Below are 25,949 nucleotides of genomic sequence, written 5' to 3' on the forward strand. Positions count from 1 at the left end.
ATTCTAGATGATGTTTCTTTTTTCATTGATGGGACTGTTAAGTTTCTGGGAATAAAAGCCAAACAAACATATCATACAGAAGTTTTCTTTAGGCACTCAAATTCAAGTCCTATTTAACACAGTGGGGTCACCAAAACTCGAGTAAAGCTTTTGCCAATGTTTGTGTTTTCTTGTCATTAGATGAAAATCAAAGTCATGTGAACACCCACAGGGAAAACAGCAGGTCTCAATGTGTGCTTGGTGGGGCACATTCTATGATTTATTCTCTTGTACTCTTTTATGCTCGACAGTGTAACTACAGCTTCATTTTTTTTTTTTTTTATTGTGTTGTAATTGTGGAGGTCCTAAGAAATTTTCTCCCCCCTTACATATACCGTTTATCTACAGTTGCCAGGTGGTTTCAGAGAAGAAAATCAAACTTCCCTCTGCAATGAGTCTACTTCCTTTACTGTTTAACTACAGAAGACAATGTAGCAGGTGCCTGAAAACCTGAGGGAAGACATGAAGCAAAGGGCAAATCCAAAGAATTTTGACTGTATGCTCTACTAAAAGCCCTTCCAGGAAATGAAAGCAATACAGGTATAACAAAGGTATACAAGAAAAAAATATGTATGTTCATACGCATGCACACAAACACCCACACACGATGGAATTCCTAAAAAATGTGGTTATGGCAAGAGGAAGTACTAAACCCAAATCATTTAATAGTAAAGTTACATTTCTTTTCAACTAAATATTAAGACATAAAGGCTGGTGATGTCAAACATTTTAACCAACAAATATAAAGGCTAGCATAAAAACCTTTATTATTATTATTTATCTTTTGAGAATTTCATTGAATATTTTGCTCGTTTTGCATTTAACTAGCAAGATGGTTCACACAAAAGAAGCTGCATACAAAGAGATATTTTCTCTGGTAACAGGCAACTTGTTGGGAAAGAAACAAAATAGCTGTTTACATTAGCAAAAGCATAGCCTTCAGCAAATATGCATACACTATAATGATTGAAATTCCATTGAAGTCTTGGCATGTTAAATTTTGTTTAAAACATTTTAATTCACCTCCTCCCCCATCACAGCTAAAACCCTGCAGAGCAGCGGATTTTTTTACTTTAAGGGGAAAAAAAGGAAATAAATACAAGGCACCTCAACGTAGTAGTGGTGGCTTTGGTTTGACACTCATCCACATCAAACTCTCATTCACATTTTGAAGTCATTGAATTCAGTGCCAGACAGTGAGGGAATGTAGAACAGATAGAAAGTAAAGCAGCTGAAGGAAGGAGTGGGCTTAGAATTTCATTTTGATATATTTATTACCTCGCTTTCTAAAACAAAAATTACTCAAGGACGGCTGAAAAACTTTTATCGAAAGTTACAGACTCTGGTTAAAGAATAAGTAACAAATATGACTCTCTAGGAAAGTAAAAAGAAAACAGTATTTAAAGCTCTCCATTTACAACCTTTAGTTTGATAGGATTCTCATATTATTAGATAATGGTAGCTAACATTTCTTGGAAAAACTGTTACTACTTCAACTCATTTCCTCAGAATAGCTCTGTGATACAGGTACTATTGTTTCTTCCCATTCTGTAGAAACAGGCCTTAGAGAATTTGAGCAAAAGTTTAGCAAAATAGCAGATAGAATTCAAAGAAGTAGCCAGCCCTCAAAGGTAGGCAACTTTTGAACTCTACTGCTACTCTCCCTCTGCACTGAAGACTGATTCTTTAATGCTCTGCTCTGCTGTTTTAGGCTCCTGAGTATGTTGTATATGCTTCAACTTTTTAAATGCAAGGAATTACATTTGCACCACTTAAGAATGCAATAATAATGTATTTCCAAGGTTCTTAATATTTGATGCAACTCATATCATCAATAATTATATTTAATATGTAAAAGCAATAAGTTATACATTGTATCTATACTTACACAATTTTTAGAAAATATAAGTATTTTCTCTAAGACACACAAACACAGAGCAAAGAAGTTCCTTAAGTAGTTAACTCAGCATCTACTGAAATGAGTGGGATAATTCAATTAAAAGATGACTGACCCTAACTACACACCAGGCACCATCCCAGGTTCTGCTCCATCTAAGTTACACCAGAGTCAAGGTATTTTTATCCCTCAATGAATATAATAACTCAATAAAGTTCACATTATCTTACTTTGTTATGAATAACTAGACTTGCCATGTTCTCTTAATTTTTCATGCCAAATCATCTAAAGCCTAGAATCATAGCATTTTTAAAGCTGAAAACGATCATCTATTTTGCTTTTCCAATGTATCGTCATCTCTCTGTTTCTTTTATCATTCTCTTAATCCAAACTCCACTCAGATGTATTTTCAAATTCATTCTGCCAAATAATATCACTGGAAGAGTGTTCCTCTTCTACCAGGCCTGATTCCTTTCTGTTCTTCATTGCTTTTCCCCAGCCTATTTGGTTTCTGAAAACCCATAACCTGCTACATCTGTTGTTATTATTATTATCTTGTTTTATGTTAAGGTGACATCCCATTTGATTCAAATGTGAAGTTTCTTTTCCATTTTTCAATAATTTCAGAAAAGCATGTCTTTGACAAGTCTTTCTAATTGGATTATTTTTCCAAGAATGAATTGTGAGGAACTGTCCATTCCAGTCACCATTTTAACCAAAGCTCTTACTTCTCAAATAATGCAAATCTTCATCTTATTTACTAAATTTTTACAACAGTTTCTTCAATGAGTTTATTTTAATCCTTGTCTATGGATTTCTTTTCCTTGAAAAGTAGGCCAAAAACATTTTTTTCAGATTTATGATTATGTATATTAAATGGAGGCAAGTTTGGAAAAACTAGTACCTGCAGTATTCTGTCCAGTGTGCCGTTGTGTAAGCCAGCTACACCAAACGCTTCAAATGTTCTTTGTTCGCAACAGGTTTGCCATAATATCTGTAGGCTCAGACTGTGCCTCTGCGGTTTGCCTTAAATAGAAAGTCATTATAGGACACTGAGAGTGAGTATTTAACTAGATTAATTATATTAAGCTCATGACACTATACAAAAACTATAAAAAGGATCAATGCTGGCTTTAGAAACATGGGAAGGAAAGAAAAATTTACCTTCTGTATTCCAGTATTTCTCTTTGAGAATCATCACCCCCTCCACATATAAACGCAATGTGGAGTCTTATTTTTCTATACTTCAGGCAATGGATACTTCCATCTTGATCATTTTAAAAATGTAACACACAAAGTATTTATCTATTCATTTAGAGATAATTTTTATTTTTCAGAATTTTTCTTTATAGGTTATCATAAAATATAGTTCCCTGGGCTATACAGTAGGTCCCTGTTGATTATCTATTTTATAAATAGTAGTGTGTATATGTTAATCCCAAATTTAGGTCATCTAATACACCCAATAAGAGGCACCTAGGAGATAATTTCTATTATTTAAAAATAGGACTAACCCACTTATTTTATGAATAAAACAATAGTGTCACAAAATATTAAAGAATATGCCTGCAACCATGGCTAATTCAGAATCCAAAGATCTCTTCTCTGAGCTCAATACCCTTGGAGAAGGATTACCGTTTGTAATAATTTCAACATAGCTCATTCCATTCATTATATTTTTTAGATTGTTCTATAACCTAAAATGTTATTCTTCCTATTTATCTATTATGTCTAAGGAGCCAGGGAGTATTCCAAGTATTCCCTGGTGGATTTACACAGCTGAAACTTCATCTTCCTTTCATGTGATAGCCTTCAAATTGCCTCTTTTCCCCAATTTTCCCAATAAGTTTTTTTTTTCCATATGGCATGGTGAGTCCCCTAAACATGGCAACAGTTCTCTTCTGAATTAAGTCCTTTTTTTAAAATTAATTATCCATTTGGAATTTGAACATAATTCTTTGGAAGTATTAAATGGGACTGTCACCATCCTTGTTATATGTACTAAACTATTTCAAGTTAGTATGTTACCTCTACTAGGAATATTTAATTTAGAGATTAATATATTTAACTGTGGATTAGATGAATGTTCCTTTTTGAAAGGATTTTGCGTGAGCAGATTGAGGAATGATTTGGGACAGGAAACCCTTTTATATGCCCCTAAAATCTTAAAGAGTATGGTTTGCTAATCATTGTAATTGTATTCCTTTTCCCTAGAACAGGTCAGCCAGCAAAATGAAACCTGATGTTGCTGCTAAATTTGGTTATTAACTATAAACACATTATTTATCTTAAATAAAGGAAGAAAAAAGGACTTCAAAGGGTTCAGACCATTTACCAGATATTATTCCAACTAGTGCCAAGGAATTAATCACAAATTATTCTCAATAAATTTCTTTCTGTGTGATGCATTACCCCGGAATGTTGTTCATACCATCTCATTACGTATCATATCAAATTTAAAGAGCTGAAAATGGAAAGTTTCATATAACTAACATTACTAATATTCCTTTGTTTAAAGTATAAAACAGAATTTATTAATTTATACTATATGGATTTACATTTCAAATTATTTTACCTGCCTTTAATATTTTATTCATTGCTCCTACGCATAACATTTGCAAGCAATAGTGAAGAAACCTATTGAGCATAAGAATCTAAGGATTATCGGTAAGGTATCTCATATTCAAATTTTGTTGTAAATTCATTTGACCGAATTCCTTCTCATTCTTTGTTGCCAACTAATTTGCATGGCCTGTAAGAAAAGCTAAACAACTTAAATACTTGTTAATGCTCTTACATTTCGATATGAAATTATAATCTTTAAAACAGTGAACATTTCCAACTTGGAATTTGTATTGTCATGTTCTTTCAAGATACACAGTCAGATAGTCTTATGCAATAAAATTTTAAACATAAGAAAGTGCCATCCAGACATATAATATAGGATGATTTCCTTCTCATAAGTTGTTTAGTCTTTGTTATTGGGCTGACATTACTGACATCTGACACTGTTCATTCTTCAGTTTAAAAGTGAAAAGCTTCTTAGGAAGAAAAGCCTCTCTCGTCCACTTTAATTCCCCAAAGAGTCTATTCCTTTGGGAAAAATAATTGTGTGGAGCACCTGTGGTGCAAGTGCTAAGGAACTATCAAGCAAAACCCAGCCACAGCTGTGCTGTAATCACTGAAGTGTGCCCAGTGCATAATGGCACATTAGGTAGGCATTGATCTCTGCCAGTTTATGAGGTCTCTTACAGAATCAGGTAGACTTTTGCACTGAAGCCCATGGAGCAGAAATCGCTACTTCTAAACTAATCCATTTTCAAATTACCACCCCATTGTGACTGATGACCTCACTACAAATCCGCTTATCTGCCTCCAACCACTCAAAGCAAAGGAGAAGCAATCGTTATTTTCCTTTACTTTCTACTCTTTACAAAAAGCTGTTCTCGCCATTCGTAGTCTCCTTTAGTGTCACTGCAGCTGTGACGATAAGCATGACAAATGTCAAATGGTGCCTAATTGTCAGTGCTTCTTTGGAAGGTAAAATGGGAAAGTAGAATATGTGCTTAGTATGATATATGGTTTAACTAAGATTTGATATAGAAATTGCTGCTATAAATTATAGCTAATTTCATGAATGTATTTAAATAATTTATTCAGAATGCAGTATAGTGATGCCTGACTTAAAAAAAAAAAAAGTCTATCACTACGATATGCAGGGTTTTCTTTATGAAAACCCTGGGTCCCATTTAATTACCTGAGTAGATAAAACTTAAAATACTTGAGATCCTTTATTCTGAAAATGAAGGAGATGCTCAAGAGTTTACTTACTTGAAGGCAATATCATATAAAAATGTGTAGGAAGCATGAAACATACAAATCAGAAATATTCCTAATTTCTTCTCAGCAAACTTTATCACAGAAGATAGAATTTCTCACTTTGTGATCCACAAAATTTGGTAGTTGCAAAAATGTGTAAATAAATATTGTATAAAAGTCACAAGATAGAGGTGGAATATTGAGGTACTATAAACTACTATGTACAAAATAAATAGCTACAAAGATATATTGTACAGCACTGGGAATATAGCTAATATTTTATAATAACTATAATTGGAGTATAACCTTTAAAAATCGTGAATCACTGTTATACACCTGAAACTTATGTGACTCTATACCTCAATAATAAATAAATAAATAAATAAATAAAATTTTTAAAAAGAATGTATAAAAGTGATATGAAGTTGCATCTCTTTCTATTAGAAAATTGGGATTAGCCACAACAAAGACCTTTGGATGTATTTTAAAAGTCAAAGATTAGTGTATGTTTTGTAGGTTATTTTGTTGTGAAAAATATCTTCCCTGGTTCTCTGAAAGTTTTTTCATGTGGACCAGAGAGTAGAGAAATAATCGGTGAATATATTAATGTATGTATGTGAGTATTCATTTACATATTTCTTGAAGCAAATTATATACAAGTAGTAATTTGAAAACAGTTCTAGCAGAATTGCAGAATGTCTGTTTACAAATGCACTGGACAAAGCAGTAGTTAAAATCTCTCAGCCTTGGCAGGGTGATGGATGAGGCAGAGAAATAATTATTTCCATGTCTATAATTAAAGCACATATTTTTGAATGTTTCCATCTCAAACATAATCAAAATTCAAACATCTGGGCCAATCACTGCTGTGAAGTATCAGCCTCATGGTTTTATCCACAGTGCCCTGAGCAGTGGACTGACAAAATTACTTATTCAGACCCAGGTCAGGAGCACTTCAGTTTCATGAAAGAATATCTTCTCAAAGGAGCTGGAGTTGCTTTCTCACAATTGCATGTTGATTTATGTAGATATGTCAGGGCTCCTCTCTGAACATTAATCAATGGTGTTTCTTACATTCTGTGTATGGACTATTCGTGTATGTACAATAACACATTTATAAAGTGTTACTGTACAACGCTACCTACTCCAACCTACCTATTAGTAGGTGCGGTGAAAGATAGAAAAATAATTCACAAATTAGTGTAAAAAACCCTAACAATTTTATTTTGGTTTATAATATCTTAATTTTAGAAGTAATATTATTAATCTCTTGATTACCTGTACAAATGGATGGGGAAAAGCCACAGGTCTATAAATGACAAACAATTAATAATCCAAAAAAATATTTCAAGTGCATTCATCTCACTATTTCCCAGAATATCTATGTTTTGTTATAATAAATATTTTCAAACAAAATCAACATGTGTTCACCTCAACTAGTGAAAATATAAGGAGCTATGTAAGGGGAAAATTTTACATTAAATCACCTACATTAACTCCCTTCCTCATGCCCCAGGCTGCCAAGATCAGCACCAGCCTCTTCCACATCTTTCTTCACACTGATGAACATGTACATATGTATACATATATGTATATACATATATCATATCGATTGAGTTCTATGTAATCTGTTTTACAAAAAGCATCACAACATAAACATTGTTTAGCAAAAACAGTTTTTCATGAAACATACATCATGAATAGGCCTCCAGTCAAATGCATAGATCTGACCCGTGCTGTTAATTAACGTGTAATAGTCAATAGTCCAGATTAAAACCGCACTACTTAACTCTTCCCCAGTAGTGAAGATTTGGATACTCTTGGAGGAGTTTTCACTTTTGTCCTTGTTGATTTGCCCTACTTGTTTGTTAGTTGTTATTTTATTAAAATATATGCATTTTCATTTTAGTACCTATTCTTGATCAGTTTTCATGAATTCATGGCCATTTGGATTCTCTCTAGTAATGAGTGAGCCTACTTCCTGGAACCCTAGAAATCACTGACTTGTTTTCTTCTTTTTAATTTTCACCAACTTGATGGAAGAAAAATGGCATCTCATTACTGCTATAGTTGGCAGGTTCCAACTAGTAAGCTTTAGCATCCTTTCATATGCTTGCTGCACATTATAGTCTAGTCTGATATAATTTCCTATTTATATGCTTTGGCCAGTTTCATATTAGGTTATTTGCCTATATTTATCACCATAATTAAATAAATTAAATTCCTATATTCTTCTCATGGGAGTTCTATGAAGGCTAAGCAAATACTGAGAAGTGGGCACCCTGCCATCTTAGCACTTACCATATTTTAATGAAAATTTTACTATATTGCTCCCGTGATGACATTCCTCTGATTATAGGGCACTTATTTTTATTCCTCTTTTACCAAAGATTTATCATAATACCTGAATGCTCTAAATATTCAGGAAATGAATGTTGAACTGGTAAAATGGTGAGAAAAGTACATCTTCAATTAAATTGCCGGATACTTGAGGGAAAGAATCACATCTTGTATTATGTGTCCCCAACAGAAAGCTGTTCACACCATACCTCTGAATTAATTGGTTACTCAATCTTTCTTTTCCAGCTTTATTTGATATAACTGACAAATAACATTGGGTAAGTCTGAGGTTTGCAACATGATGATTTGATACACATATGTATAGTGAAATGATCATCACAATAAAGTTAGTTAACACAGCCCTCACCTCACATTACTCTGTGTGTGTGTGTGTGTGTGTGTGTGTGTGTGTGAACATTTAAGATCTTCTCTCAGCAACTTTCAAGTACACGATAAAGTACTGTTAACTATAGACACCATGCTGTACACTAGATCCGCAGAACTTTACTCATCTTGTAACTGGAAGTTTGTATCCTTTAACCAAATTCTCCTCATTTCCCCCACCCCCAATCCCTAGCAACCACCAATCTACTTTGTTTCAGCTTTTTACAATTCACATATAAGTGAGATCACACAGTAGTTGTCTGTCTCTGACTTATTTCACTTTTGGTTGCTCAGTCTTGAAACTCTTTTCCCTACCTTCAGAGTTTCTTCTTGGGGTTAAGTATAGTTCAACTTCAGGTTTAAATCTGTGAATGGAGAATGCTAGGGGCCCTTCTCGTCTCACTGCTGTGTGTAGGACCTTTGTATAATATTCATTTTTTAATGTTAATTTTTCTTAGCTTCTTTGCTTTTTGTATCATGTTCAGTCCATGCAAACTTGGCAACTGAGGATTGTGTGGAATTTCAACTAACACATCTCAGATGTGCATGATCTCAGCCTGTGGGATATGAAAGGATTTAATTTAGAAGGCACCTCCATCCAACTTCAGAGTCTAGACTATCAATTGCTCTAGAATTTATCTATAAGACAATGGTCTCTTGATTCAAAAGACATTAATCAAAATGCTGACAGCATCATTTTGTTGTTAAATGAGTGGCATTAGGTTTGTTATTTTTGTTGGATATTCTTACATTAAGTGACCAGGCTGTAGAGAGAAAGATTTTACTTCATTCACGAAACATGAATGGTATCATTTATTTTTTGCTTGAGGCACAACTTTTCTAAAGAACACAATTCTTAAGGAGGGAAATAACTAAAATGAAGTCCACATGTTTGCAGTAGAAAAAGTGTCTTTATAGCTTTCAAAAATTTGTCTTCTATACCTACGCTTTCTATTGACTCTGGTTATTTGGGACAAATCATTGTGCTTTTCTCTCCTCACTTCTTTCATTCTTATACCTAAAAGAATTGTGCAGAATCATTTTTAAAAATTCTTCCTGTTCTAACTTTGTTTTCTTTGGTAAAACGAAACAACTAGTAAGTAAAAAATTGTAATTAATTCCTTCTGATACTCAAGCCAAAGTTTTAGACATTTTTTTTTTTTTTTTTTTTTTTTTTTTACTATATAGTGTACCCCTTCTTGGTTGCACTTAAATTTAGGTTATAATCAAGGATTTTTATTATGATTTTGAAAATAAGTCAACAACACATTTAGGATAACTTTGCAAAAGCTTATGATATAATAGTCATTATCATAGTTTGGATTTGATAATTCAAACATGTCCATAAATCCATAAGTGAAAGCCACTTTCATAGGTATTCTCATATTTTACTGAAAGCAATAAGAAACCATGATAATAATTAAGCAAAATATATAATGTTTAAATATAAGCTCAATAATAATAAATATATTAACTGAGCAACTACTAGTGAATAAAACAGTAAATAGAGAATCACAATCACTAACTTAATAGAAAATATAACATATAAAAGATAGCATTGAACAAGAAGTTTTAAGCATGACAATACTGTAAAACACGAAGGCTTTTCTTATGGAAGTAGCATTGAGCCGAGATGTGAAAGTTTATACGGAGTTAGCTAGATGAATGGATGAGATTGAAATTAGGCATTTTGGCAGACCAATTGATAAAACCATTTCATGTAGTTTCTTCAAAATAGCCACTTCAACATGTGTATCTTCTTTTTAATTATGAATTCGAGCATCACACCCATCCACTAGTTTAAAAATTGGATGAGATTCATGGCAAGGGATGGATATGTTTTGCATATTACCTGGTAATAGCAATGTGTTTCAATCCATTTGATATCATAATTTCCTTACCAACTGAATCTATGGCAGAATGGCAGTCTATATAGCAAGTTATAGTTGTCATTGTGTATAGGGACTTCTTGACTGCTTAACAGGGAAATTTGGGGTGTTCTTAAATAATCGTAGATCTGCAATTGATTTTTCTATTGAGGTAACTGATCTTAGATATCCTAGGAATACTCTATGATTAAACACGCTTTTATTCATCTTTGTATCCCCATACTCCTTTTGATAGCTTTTAAATCACTATACAAGGAGAATTTAGTATTGTGAGTATTGTTGGTGAAAAATCTTATAAATACCATCATTTAAAAAAATGTATTTTCACTTCAAAATTCCCAACTCCCCCCCCAAAAAAATCACAATTTGACAATTTGACAATGTATTTACAGCTTTAACACCATTTCAAATCATGTCAGTTGTTATATTATTCAGTAAGATGGCTTTCTGAATACCGTTTGATATACTTTTTTGAGATTTTTAATAATATTTAGAAAAGCACTACTTAAAATACAGACTGTTAAATAATCTCATCTGAATGTCGCTGCTTTTCTGATTAAAAATTAATTCTATGTTTTGGTCTGAATTTTTTTAACTTCACTTTTAGAAACAAAACACAATTGTGCTTAACAAAGAAAGTTCAAGGAACTTGTGACCACATGTTTAGAATGATGTGGGACAAAATTCCTCAAAAACTTGAGGATCTGAGCCTTAATGTTTATAGTGTTGACTAAAATTAATTGTTCCAGAAACTCCATTCATAATAACTAATCTACATGGATCTATGTACAACAGTCTACAAATTCAACTAATGTTAATACCTGTTTCTTTTTGCTTATTTCTTCACTTTTTCTTATTTTCAGTTCTGGCTAACTGCTGTTGGTTGAGGTTTCACTAAAGAAGAGTGGAGTGGGATAGTTTCCACAGCAACTGTCTCAGACCTCAGGCAAATCTCTGATGACTCTGGGTAGTACTTCCAGACATAACTTGTTTCAAAGTCCAGTTGTGCCCCAACAGGGATACAGTTTTGATGAAACCCAGATGAGCTGTAACTGTATTTTAGTCTATACTCCCACTTAAGCTATAGTCAATTATCTATGGTAATAGGAGAACAGAAATAACATGAGTAATGAAATCTGCAGATAATCTCAAAGCATCGTTTTAGCCAATAATTTCCAATCCCTCCTCTACTGAATCTCTTAGTAAAATTTCTTAGTATGTATTAGAATGGAGACATGTGAGTTTTCTTCTCTTCATATAGTAAAGGTGCCAATAAGTTATAAAATGATTCTCAAGATATGGCCACAAGGGAGGAAAGTGTAATTAATCATTGGTCTAGATATCTGTTCCTGAGAAACTTAGGAAATTCTTTCTTCTGCCTATCAAACCTCTGGAAACACATCACCATCGTTCATAATCATATTTAAGTTTATAAATCTGTTTATACAATATCTGATTATTTGTTAAGAATATAATATGAATTCCAATTAAACCAGGAAGATTAAACATACAAATCCATCTCTTCTCCCTCCCTTAGCCCCAGTAAAGGTATAAGAGAGTTAACAAACAAGGAAACAGAAATATATTCATCCACTAGGACCAAGAGAATGATAAAAATGATCACAGCAATATAAGACTTTAAGGAAATTTGGGGATAAGGAATTCGAATAAACTTGACAAAGTGGAGTTAGAAGACCTCTGAAGAAAAGCAAACCCACTCACTCTAAGGAAACTGGGAGATGATGAGCGCTCAAAGGCATACCTTACCAGGATAAAAATAAGGAGGTCAACATTTCCCCCAATTTGCTCCCAAAATATCAACGATCAATTTCAGTATTGTCCCTCTGCCAACTATTGGAGAAATTAAACAGCACTAGAGAAAGTACCCCACATATCATCATTTGGTGGTCCATTGCGAAAAGACTGATTTGCTTACCTTTCAATACAAAGTGTAATCTAATGATCCATAAAATACACTCTAATCCCTCCCTCCCCGAGCCTACCCATACAATGCTTCCAAAAATGGTTTGATATTTTACCAATAGACAGCTCAGAATTACTTGACTCAAGAGGAAATCTGACAACATGAATGGAAAACAAAACCCCTCAAAATAGCAACTGAAAGAACTAGGAGAAAACAAAAACGATGAAAGACATGAAGAACATCTCAAAACTATAATGAACATTTTCCAGAAATAAAATATATTTAATTTCTTAAAAATAAATAAGCAAACAAACAAGATTATAAGAAAAAAGAAATTGAGAACCAAAAAAGAGCTCTTAGCATTTAAAACTATGATAACTGGAATAGGAACTATAATACAATTGTCGGAAGACAAAACCAGGAAAAATTCCCAAAAAGTATGACAGCAAGAACACAAAATGGAGGAATATAGGTTAAAGAAAATTAATGGATCAATTAAAGCAGTCAAATATCAGATTTTTAGGGCCAACAGAATGAAAAGACAGAAAACTCAGGGAAGAAATACATATTATATATTACATATATTATATATAATTTCTTATATATATTTCACATATCTATTTATATATATAGATAATTATTTTATACATATATATCAATCTATCTGTATCTATCTGTATTTATATATCTATACATAGACATAAAGGTATAAAGATCTTTATATATAACAAGAAAATTTCCCATAAATGAAGGGCACAAGTCTTCAGATTAAAAGGGTCTGCTTAGTGCTTAGTGCAATGATCACAAACTAAAACAAATCCCAAATCTGACATAACTACATGTCAGAATATCAGGGACAAATGTAAGATCCTAAAAGCTTTCTTTTTCTGGTGGGAAATTGGGGGGATATATGTGACAAAAGAACAGAAATCAGAATGCATTAAATGCTCAACTTCAGCATTAATTAAACAAATGACTTGAAAATAAATAGAGGCAAATATTAAGCATAGGAATGCTGGGTTGACCATGTTAATATCATCTAAAGTAGACATCAAGGCAAAAGCATCACCAAAGATAAGAAGAAACAGTACATAATGATAAAAGGGGCAACTCAGCAGGAAGACATACTGAGCATAAATGTGTACGAGCTTATGAAAGAACCATAAAGTACAAGAAGCAATAAGTGACAGAACTAAAGGAAGGGAAGAAAATTAAAATTGACTAATCATAGTAAGGGATTTTATTAAAATGAGTAGACAAAAATAGATCAGTAAACACATAGTGGATCTAAAATGCAGTATGAAACACACACAGTGGGCCTTAAGACAACTCTCAGTAGATTTTATTTTTTTATTTATTTATTTTTAAAAATTATTATTTTTTTAAATTTTATTTCATTTTTTATTATTTATTTATTAGGCTGTGTCGGGTCTTAGCTGCGGCACACGGGATCTTTTGTTGTGGTGCGCGGGCTCTTCGTTGCGGCGCACAGTCTTCTCTCTTTTTGTGGCATGAGGGCTCCAGAGTGCACAGGCTCAGTAGTTGCCGCATGTGGGCTCTCTAGTTGCGGCATGTGTGCTATAGAGCACATGGGCTTAGTTGCCCCATGGCATGTGGGATCTTAGTTCCCTGACCAGGGATTGAACACGCGTTCCCTGCATTGGAAGGCAGATTCTTAGCCACTGGACCACCAGGGAAGTCCCTCTCGGTAGATTTTAAATGACTGATATCAGAGTATGTTCTCTGGCCACAATGAAATTAAACATCAATAATAATGAGATATCTAAAGAAACACAAGTTGATTTATAAATTCAACAAAATCCTAATTAAAATTTCAGGAGGCTTTTTTTTGGGGGGGGCGTGTTTTATGGGAAAGCAAACCACTTAGAAGAACCAAAGAAATTTTAAAATTTAAAATATAGCTGAGTTGGTCATCTGATACAATTTAATTTTAAGACTACAAAAATCGGGCTTCCCTGGTGGGACAGTGGTTGAGAACCCGCCTGCCAATGCAAGGGACATGGGTTCGAGCCCTGGTCCAGGAAGATCTCACATGCCACGGAGCAACCAAGCCCGTGTGCCACAACTGCTGAGCCTGTGCTCTAGGGCCCGTGAGCCACAACTACTGGGCCTGCATGCCACAATACTGAAGCCTGCACACCTAGAGCCCGTGCTCCACAACAAGAGAAGCCACCACAATGAGAAGCCTGCGCACTGCAACAAAGAGTAGTCCCTGCTCGCCACAGCTAGAGAAAGCCCATGCGCAGCAATGAAGACCCAATGCAGCCAAAAATAAATAAAATTAATAAAATTAAAAAGAAAAAAGAATACAAAAATCAAGACAGTGTGTTATTGGCAAAAGGGTAGACAATGGAGAAAATTAGACAAACCAGAAATAGGCTACTGATTTTTGATGAATTTCCTAAGATAAGCCAATGGAGAAAAACACGTCTTTTCAACATATAGAACAACTAGACGTTGACATGGAATAAAAGATTAGTCTTGACATTTACTTACACTACATCCAAAAATTGACCCAAAATGGGTCATAGTCCTTCAAAACTCAGCCAGTAAAACCCTTAGAAGAAATACTGGAGAAAAAAATGTAACCTTGCGATAAGCAAGATTTAATATCCAACAATCATAAAAGAAGAAAAAAATGATATATTGCACTTGATCCCTACTAAAATTTTTGCTATTCAAAAGAAACTTAAGGAAATGAAAAAGAAAGTTATAAAGCGAAGGAAAATATTCACAAAACATATATATCTACAAAAGGACTTGTATCTAGATTATATAAATGCTCTTAAAACTCAAAATTATTAGTAAGACAAAAAGCCAATTTAAAAATTTAGCAAAATATTTCAATAGATTTATTAGAAAAGAAGGTATACAGATGGCAAATAAGCAAATTAAAAGATGTTCATTATCATTAGTTATGAGGGAAATGCAAATTAAAGCCCCATTGAAATACTATTCCATATACATGAAAATGGCTAAAATTAAAAAACTGACAACATGAAGTTTTGCAAGGATGCAGAGCAGGGATCAGCAAACTTTTTGTTTAAAGGACGAGATAGTAAATATTTTAAGCTTTGAGGGCCATATGGTTTTTGTCACAATTACTTAATTCTGCTTTTGTAGCATGAAAGCAGCTCATTCATAAACAAATGAGTGTGGCTATGTTCCACTACAACTTTTTTTTTTTTTTTTTTACTTTAAATAGTATATGTATTTTAAAGAAATTTACAATCATTCAGATATTTAACGAATTTTGACGCTATTTATTTTCTCCTAAAGTGCCAAATTCCTATCTGGTATCATTTCTGTTCAATCTGAAGGACTTTTTTATAGCAATCCTTGAAGTACAGGTCTGCCAACAATGAATTCTCTTACTTATCTTTTATTAAAAAGTATCTTCATTTTGCCTCCTACATTACAGAATATTTTCATTGTATGTAGAATTCTGGGTTGAAATTTACTTTTTTTTTAACATCTTTATTGTAGTATAATTGCTTTACAATGGTGTGTTAGTTTCTGCTTTATAACGAAGTGAATCAGTTATACATATACATATGTCCCCATATCTCTTCCCTCTTGCAACTCCCTCCCTCCCACCCTCCCTATCCCACCTCTCTAGGTGGTCACAAAGCACCGAGCTGATCTCCCTGTGGTATGCAGCTGCTTCCCATTAGCTATCTATTTTACATTTGGTAGTGTATATATGTCCATGCCACTGTCTCACTTTGTCCCAGCTTACGCTTCCCCCTCCCTGTATCCTCAAGTCCATTCCCTAGTAGGTCTGTGTCTTTATTCCCGTCTTGCCACTAGGTTCTTCAGAACTTTTTTTTGTTTTGTTTTATTCCATATATCTGTGTTAGCATACAGTATTTGCTTTTCTCTTTCTGACTTACTTCACTCTGTATGACAGACTCTAGGTCCATCCACCTCACTACAAATAACTCAATTTCGTTTCTTTCTATGGCTGAGTAATATTCCATTGTATATATGTGCCACATCTTCTTTATCCATTCATCTGTTGATGGACACTTAGGTTGCTTCCATGTCCTGGCTACTGTAAATAGAGCTGCAATGAACATTGTGGTACATGACTCTTTTTGAATTATGGTTTTCTCAGGGTATATGCTCAGTAGTGGGATTGCTGGGTTGTATGGTAGTTCTATTTTTAGTTTTTTAAGGAACCTCCATACTGTTCTCCATAGTGGCTGTATAAATTTACGTTCCCACCAACAGTGCAAGAGGGTTCCCTTTTCTCCACACCCTCTCCTCCACTACAACTTTATAAGTACAGCTGAATTTGGCTCAAGAAGTATAGTTTGCAGACCCATGACACAGAGCAATGGGAATTCTCATACACTGATCAGGTGAGTGCCAAATGGTACAACCACTCTGGAAAACTGTTTGTCATTTCTTAAAAACTTAAACATACACCTACCAAATAACTCTGATATTCCAATCCTCCATATTTTCCCAGGAGAAATGAAAACACATGTCCACACAAAGGCTTGCACACAAATGCTCAGAGAAAATTAATTAAGAAAAGTCAAAAGTTAAAGACAACTAAATATCCACCATCAAGTGAATAAACAAATGTGTATCCATTCAATGGAATACTGTTCAGCAATAAAAATAAATGAACTCCTGATACAAACAAGTAAATCTCTAAACCATTATGCTAAGTAAAAAAAATACACACAAATATGTATACTTATTTCATATAAAATGCAAAGTAATGCATAGTACAAAAAAAGTAAACGGTCACAAGGAATCTTGTCAGGGTGGAGAAATACTCTATACCTTGCTTGTGCGGGTGATTTCATGGGTGTACAGCAATGTCAAAACTCATAGAATTGAGCCCTCTAAACCAGGTGCAGTTTCTATTACCTAAAGTATCCCCTCAGTAAAGTTAGTAAGGGAAAAATAAACTGACAGAGAGCCTTCACCCAAAGAAGTTGTACACATCTCAAAGAGTTTAACAGAGACAAAGGTTCTATGCAGCATTTTGCCATATATATATATATATATATATATATATATATAGGCAAATATTTATATATATGTAGACATATGTTTATATATATATGTAGACACATATATAGAGACATATATTTAACCAGCCATAAAATTCCATTCCCCCAAAAGGGTTGTTCCTTGAGGTAGTGTAGTACATACGTCTTTCTCTTATTACCCAATCTTTTTTGCTCAATTATTTCCACCCACTGACAGACTTCTCTTTGTGAAAGAAGAGAATGCCACCTCTTTATTTTGTTCACACAAATATCAATTGCAGTTGAAGACAATGCTGATAAATAATGGAACCTGTCAACAGACAATCCCAAAATGAATAAGGAAGAAAAACCAGCAAAAGCAGTATTTTGGAAGCAAGATATGATGATATGAAGAAAAGAACTGTAGAATGAGAGTTTGGAGTTGACGTTCTTAGTCTCTGTAATTTGTATTAAATTTTTCTTGGCCTTGGTTTCTTTATGTAAACAATGAAATGATCTCCTAAGGCCCTGCAGGCTCAGAAATTCTGTGGACCTAAAACCATTTAGCACAGATTATCAAAGATTGAAGAAAAAAAAAATCACAGTTTAAGGAAAGAAGGAATTATTAGCCAGAAAAATAAACGACTCAGTCTGAATCTGAAGCAGGCTTTGTGCAAACATGCAGACAATGAAGTTTTTTTAAAAGGTAGGTAACATTCCTCTCCTACTCGTGGCCACTCCGATCCCACCCTCACTGAGTGCAGAGGAAGGTAGGCATGTACTAGATTCCCTCAGGAGGAAAGTCATGCCTCTAAGCATTCCTTCTGACTCTGTGGGCACTAATATGTGGCCAGGGTAATGAGGTAAGAGCTTCCTAGTTGCTCAGGTCACCAAGATTCTTGTCACTACAACTAAGTAGGAGCTCAGTTCCAGCATGATTTTCTTAGCTCACCTTTCTCTTTTTCTTTAAAAAATGTCTAAGGACTTCTCTGATAAGGAAAAATTATTTTAATTCCTTGAAAAATCTTAGAAGTGAATATTGAATATTATTCAATATTAAATATTGAAATACTAATATGCTATAAGCTAAGAGAACATATTCAACAATCAAAATTAAATAACAGCTAAATTAATACAGGAACATTTTGAGTTATTCATCATTTTTTAAAAAGGCTTTATCTATTAAGTATTGACATCCTTTAGAGAATTTTAAATGTTTTAAATGGTTTTGTTTTAAAGGTTCATACTCTTTCCTTCAGTCACTCACTAAATAAATATTGTCTGTTCCTTACATTGGTTGCGGGGGGGAGGCATATAGAATAAAAAATATTTTTCACCTTAAAAAAGCTTACGATCTAGAGTAGAAAAATGACATACTTAAATATCCAAGAAAAAAGTAGAACTCTTTTGAAAGATAAGGTAAATAAAAAAGCGCTTTGTAAAGTATTCGAAGAAAGGGAAAACTATACTGTACATTTCAAAATTCAGTTTTGAAATAAATCATAAAGTGTTTCAAAATACGTAAAAAGTGTAAGCAAAAAAAATGTAAGCAAGTAAAATTAGGTATTGTTAGTCCCAACATATAAATGAGAAAATTAGATAAAAGCAAGGTAATTTTCTCAAGGCCACACAGTAATTCAGCTTGAAAATCCAGAACTATGTGAGTCTGGAATATAATTTCATTCTAGTATATGAGAACTTCCTACAAAACAGACCAAAGTTATTCAGTAGTCATAAGAGAATGAACTTTGAATGGAATAACAAATTATATATACTACTCTTAATCTTCTTAGCATTCTGATTTGTATCTTCTTCTTCCTTCTTATCCACACCTTTTTAATTTTTCTTTTTTAGTTAATGTGGAATTTTATCTCGTATTCCTCTTCCAAAATCAGCACATCTCTTTCTTAACTACAGTCTCTTTTAATTGCCTTCTACTTTTTTTATGGATGCTTAAAATTTTTGTCATGAGCTTCCTAGTAAGATATTTGTATATATTCAATCTAGAATTTGTTTAGAATCAAACTTATATGAAGCCATGTCTAGAAAACAGTCTATATTTGCAGAACTGTTTTCAGATTCAGGAGAGGAAAAAAATGCCATGGATCTTGGCATTCCCTAAGCAAATAAGCCATTAAATAATAGAATTAGCAGGACAAAAAAAATACATTGATTGTCTACTCTTTAAAATAATTATTTATATTAAATATTTTTAATAAATTTACATGCAGATATTCTCCTTCAGGTTGCTCTGTTTAAAAAAGAAAAAATAAAAAGGAGAAAATAAGGGATAAAGTAGCACTGTCACTGAAATGGATATTGATAAAAAACAGGTCTCAGGCCTCCCACTTTGGGATGGCCAGATGGCATTTTCCAACAAACTGATATTTATCTACCCTAGTTTGTATTTGTATCACTCAAAGCCTAGAATCGTAAGTTCAATTCTGCAAATAGTTCTATTAGATGCAATACCTGGAAGTAAATTTCATCAGATTTTTGGTGAATTTACTACTCTTTTATAAATATTCATGAGTTGACAACCAGTCACTGTCTCATTTCAATCCAATGTGTACATTGTTAATTGCATTCAGTGACTTAAGACTCATCCATATGGACTGCTGATGTTTTTATAAATTAATTTTGAAAAACTGGCTTGATTATAAAGTATACATTAAAGATGATGATGGCAATGACATAGAAATCAAGTCTATATATGACTTTGGCCTTCATAAATTTGGGACAGATTTTAATTAGGACCCAGGAAATTTACTTTGTGAACCATGCCTCCTTTATTTGTGTCCTATGAGGCAATTGTAATGGGAAGATTGGAAGGTTCTTATTTGCTGAAAAAGAAAGCAAATGTTTACTGTTTACGTACATGACGCACTAATGGAAAATATCATCCAGGAAATTAGTACTGTGGAAGGCTAAAAATTAATCTAGCTGAAAATGAATACATATACATATGCATACAGATGTTGACATTCATGTATATATACATACGTATGTATTAGAGGACTGGCAATACAAAAGCCATATTTTGAAGTCTTTATTGCCCTACCAATGCTAAAGATATGAGATATATCCCCTACAAAAACTTTAAAATCCATATTGACTTGATATTAACTTTAACAATTCCAATGTACACCTCAAGTCAGTGAATTTCCACCTTATGTGGTAAATGATTTGCATATATAAGTGAAGCTTCCATATAGCAATTATAATATAAATATTTTTCATAAAAATCTTATTTTTCTTCATACTAAATATGAAAAAAAACCTAGGGAAAAAAGCAGTTGTTCACATTAAATAGGAATAATCATCTAGTTAAATCCAAAGAGACTCAATAAAATTGGAATATCTTCAGTTTTACTAAAATAAAAATTAAACTAAAATTGATAAGTGAATTTTATTCTACTCAAAGACCCATAAGGGAAAAAAAACACTTAATTTTTTTTCCTTACCAATCCCACACACTACTCATAGATGTTTATTGTATGTTTTCACTCCTTTGCTCATTCCTTCTAATAGCAATATATATAATACAGTGGGAATGGTAAGCCTAATGCTGGTAAATTTTCTTCCTACTTTATACAATGAAATGAGTCTTGAGCAACAATCACAGTTAAAGAGGGTTTTAAAAAAAGTAATATGTATACATTCAGATTTCCTACCCATATTTTATTTTAAAGGTAATATTTCAGTCTCTCACATCTGAGGTCAAAATTAAGACAGCATAACACATTAAAAACTGACTCCTTCTTCTGTGTTTGGCACTTAAACTTTTGAATGGCTTCAAGTTGACAGTAACCGTATGTGGTCCAGGAAATGTAGAAGGGGCAGGCTAGCCAAAGGATCTTTCTGGATGGCAATCTGCCCACACACCATCTACCTCTGCTCTGTGACTCCCAGGGAACATGGAAAACCCAGTCTAATTCCTAAGTATAACAAACTTTTTTAAAAAAGAAAAAAAAAAGAAAGAAAGAAAAGCAAAATAGTAGCAATCCAGATCTTGACATTTTAAAGTGGCAATGTGGCTTCCCTAAACACTACTGTTTTTTTTTTCTTAATGTTGGAGCCCTCTCATATAACCAAATCATTCCACAGAAAAGAAGACTATACAAGTGAAAACAGAAAGTGCCCTTAATTTTTAGAAATTACCTTCTAAATTATGTGCCAAAGAAATGTACTAGTAAATCTAAGTTTTCACCAAAACTTATTAACATACAAACATGTGCCTATTTTCAAATCTCTTACCTCTTTCCAGGAAGAATTCTTAATTCCTGAGGTACATTTGTTCAGTCCAACTGTTTAAGTACCTGGACACAGTAAGTACCCTATAAAAATAAACAAGGTCATTCTTAGAATTCAATGTAAATAAAACAATTAGCTGTTAATTAATAGGTGCTTAAAAGTCAGTATAAATTTTTTTCAAACCACTTTAATTCGTTGCATTGGAAAATGTAATGTAAGAAGGGAAAAGGTATTATGGGGGGCAGACACTGAATTTGACAACCTTTTCACTCTGGCTCCTTCAAACAAATGACAATTTGTAATCACTAATTGGATCTGAGGTACTTTGAAATAATTCACTATTTAGTCTCTGACTCTGCTAAAGAATACCTGATTTATTTGAGAGTTAGTTGAAACTCTAACATGCTCTATTGATTTGTCCATAATGCTATGATGTCATTAACATTTTTCACTACTGATGATGAAAGGCTCAAAGTGACAACGCAGCTAAGAAGTAATTCCATGGCACTGCTAGCAAGTAACAGGATTTCATTTTAACAAAAGCTTTTTATTTTTTCCCAAATAAAGAAAATATGGCATATATGCAAATATAAATTTTAAATAACTGAATCTTTTTAAATATGAAATTTAAAATATGCATTGAATAGTTTTATTTTACTAAAATAGATGCTTTGTAACATTAGTCTTTCACTATTTCATATTTGAATAAATAATAAAAACAATGTAGAAAACAAAATAAAGACAATTCAAATCTGGGCCAAAAACCTAATATTATCTCAAAAAAAAGAGAATGTAATGGAGATTCATTAGCTAAGTATTAGCCGTATTAAACAATATTAATCTTATTTGTCAATAAAAACTACAGTAATACAGAAGTAGTGCTCTCACAGTTATTTCCAATCCTGTTTCTTTTACTGTACATTTTTGGGAAATATAGACGATTTCTATAATATTTTTTCAGAAATGTAGAACACATTATCCCACATGCTTCTTTGGATCCCTTACTATGTGATAGTATTAGGGATAAATTAAGAGTTGATTTAAGCAAAGGATTTATGATAGGTATATAGATAAAAAACAGAAAATTTACTACCCTAAATATATATGCACACATTGAAACTCAAATGTCAATACCATGTTAAATATTCCTTGTACACATACATTACAAGGGGGTGAAATTGTTTCATGGTGGAAAATGAGATCTTTGCAGGAGAGGAGTCAAGTAACTGAGAGACTAGTGTTTTTGAAGAGTCATCTCTTTGAATGTTAAAATTACCATACTGTATGGCAAGAATGAAGTTGGAGAGAGTAACAGTAAGCTAAAGCTAAAATCTTAAAAGAAGAGGGGAAGTGACCAGAGGTTGGTGGAAGACTTCTGCAAAGAGGAGTATCAGGTGATACCTACCAATGTCATGAGATCACAGCTAGGGAATTCAGGGAGGAAGAAAGAGACTGCGCTGGAAGTGACACTGAAGAGGAACAGAACATTACCCTACCTCCAATCCCGGCGATTTAAGTGATGTGACAGGAATATAGCACTCTCTTGAAAGCGGGCATGAGAAGCAGTGTCATCAGGGAAGAACCAGGCTTCATTTAGAGAGAAGAAGAAAACACACATAAGCAGTTGAAAATAAAGAGGCCTGGTTGGTGAGTTCCAGAGAGCATGGTGAAAGAGCACCAGGAGACAGAATTTGAAGATGAGGATTAGGGTCTTGAGAGTCAGGAATGACTTGAAAGTTCTGGTTACTGACATAACAGGAAAAAACAGCCATGATAAGTCAAATCCTCATTTTCCCAAGACAGATGGGAATGAGGGATGAGGGATGAGGGATCCCCCACAGGGTTGAGGCTGTGCATGTCAGTGAGGGCAAAGGGATGGTTGTGAGGTTTTGTCAGGCGTGTTCAGGGCTTTAGGGTGACCACTTGACCCTTGATAATAGTGCTGTGTGATACAGCAAATGATGTGTGAATTCCTCTTGATTTCCGATGGACACCTTTAGACTAACATAGGGGGAGTCTTTCTTCCTTGACCTCCGTCAGTAATGGCCTGTACGTGAGGAACGTATACCACGTGTGGGCTTCCCTTTGACTTGTGCAGAAGAAATTCTAATGGCCAGTCTAGAGGTCAACTTACTTTGAGGGCATTGCCAGTCTCTTGAGCCCAGCTGATGGTGGCCATGCCTACCATGTGGTTGAATATTCTGCATATGAACACTTGAAGGCCTGCAGAGGGGTGGGTCAGAATATTTCAGCATTCTGATCTCCTGAATTTCACTACTGGAAGCCTCAAGAAAGGGAAGTTTTGTTCCAAATATAAGGTCTTCTGCTTTTTATGTCTTTGAATTTTCTTTTATCCTGATGTTACAAACGTTTTAACTATTTTGTGAACAGCTTCATAAACTTTAACTGGACAGATTGTTCATAATCCATGTAGACATTTTTTATTAATTCAATAAATATTTATTGAGTATTTACTATGTGCCAGACAGTATTTTAGGCAGTAGTGACAAATAATTAAAGTGCCTGGCCTTAAGGCACTTAAATGTTATACAAACAATAAGCCAAATAACATACAAACTTGTAATACAATGTCAGGCAATGTTATGTGCTATAAAACAAAAGGATAGAAGGTGGGTGGGTATTAATTTGCTTGGGATGGTCAGGGAAGTCCTCTCTGAGTTGGTGACATTTTACCTTAGGTCTGAAGGAAGAAACCATGTGTATATCTTGGGAAAGAGTATTTACGACCAAAGGAGCAATAAATACAAAGGTCCTGAGGCCAGACTGTGCACTGATTGCTCCAGAAAAGGCAATAAAGTCAGTGACTAACGCGTGAGGGAGGAGTGACTTGAAGGAAATGGAGAGGCAAAATATAAAATGGTTATAACTGTAAATAAATTTGAACTGGTAAAAAAATGTACTATAAAAATTGGTAAAGTCTAGGCCACAAACACAATTTTCTAGTTAATAACAATACAGTGGTCAAATCAAAATATTGTAAAACGAAACAAACAACCAAGAAAAAAAAAAGAAAAAACCCAACTACAGATAAAGTAATTAAAATTGCTTACTTACACAATGAAAGTTTTATTACTTCATTTATCTCTCTATATCAAACTGACCACCATGGAACCATCACGTTGGTCAAAAAAATTTACTCTAACACACAAGATATTGTTTAAACTATGATGAAATACTTGTTTGACAGAATGAAAATGTGCCTCTTCTCTGATAAAATAGAGAAGCTTCTGGCACAGGTGATGTTTTCCACATATCTTTGGGAAGATTATATGAGCCAAGTAACCACCTGCAGATACAGAATATCTGATCCAACCTGACAGTTCTTTTTTTCATTCACACCATGTAATTTTTCAATAAAATATCTGTCAGAAGGGGTTCCATTAGTGTCAGGTAAACATTTCTAACCAGGATACTTTCAACTTGTTCTAAAATGACAGTAACAAGTAAAACTTAAATGGGAAACTCCTATTGCAAAGAGATTGTAACTCTTTATCTTATCTATTTCTTTTCTTTGATCCTGGTGTTCTCCTGGAAACTCTAAGGAAGTTGTGGCATTGACAAATCTGATGTCTGCTAGTTCCTACCGGAATGTACTGAGAACAAATGTAACGTTTTACTTTCTGCGGTTCTTGTTTTCATTAAGCAATGATTTACTAGGAGTCAGCTGAATTAAAACTTGCATCGGTCATTTTCTTTAAAAATAACATAGCAAATTTATTGCAAAGACTTAAAACTTTCTTTATATTTCTAGAAAAGTTCTTTCCAAATTTAATCTCTCTCTTTCAATATTTCTCCTTTCCTTCTTCCATCTCTCCTTCTCTCTCTCAAGAGTGGATGAAAAGATGAGGTAATTTGGGAAATAGATATGAAAACATTTAAAAGTAATCAGTTGAAATTTAATTTCATTTATGATGCAGAATTCAAAGTGATTTTGATTAGAATTAGTAGATACATTTCAAATAACTTAAAGATATGTGTTGTCTGTTCTGAATGTTTAAATTGTTCTAAACTGTGTAAATTTAAGTAACTTCAAAGGTTATTATGTTTAATTATACAAATTCCATATTTTACTTATTTATTAACACTTTAAAATACTTATTAAATGTATCCAAGGACTATCCTGGTGGCGCAGCGGTTGAGAATCTGCCTGCCAATGCAGGGGACACGGGTTCGAGCCCTGGTCTGGGAAGATCCCACATGCCACGGAGCAACTAAGCCCGTGCACCACAACTACTGAGCCCCTGTGCCACAACTACTGAAGCCTGTGCGCCTAGAGCCTGTGCTTCACAACAAGAGAAGCCACCGCAATGAGAAAAGGTGCACCGCAACAAAGAGTAGCCCCCGCTCACTGCAACTAGAGAAAGCCCACGTGA

At 33.7% G+C, this 25,949-nt stretch overlaps 1 protein-coding gene across 2 annotated transcripts in view; it reads right to left on the minus strand.

Moving 5' to 3' along the window:
* Nucleotides 1-25,949, minus strand: part of SEMA3A (semaphorin 3A) — a 490,617-nt gene that overhangs the window by 309,952 nt on the left and 154,716 nt on the right. The window contains exons 2-3 of one of the 2 annotated variants that reach the window (XM_068550464.1): nucleotides 21,559-21,638; nucleotides 2,841-2,962 (exon numbers count right to left, since the gene is read on the minus strand). The gene's annotated coding sequence lies outside the window, so the exon portion shown is untranslated. The remainder of the gene's footprint in view (nucleotides 1-2,840; nucleotides 2,963-21,558; nucleotides 21,639-25,949) is intronic. The other variant, XM_068550463.1, reaches the window with a different exon arrangement.

The sequence above is a fragment of the Eschrichtius robustus genome, chromosome 8, assembly GCF_028021215.1.
Source record: "Eschrichtius robustus isolate mEscRob2 chromosome 8, mEscRob2.pri, whole genome shotgun sequence".
Lineage (NCBI taxonomy): Eukaryota > Metazoa > Chordata > Mammalia > Artiodactyla > Eschrichtiidae > Eschrichtius > Eschrichtius robustus.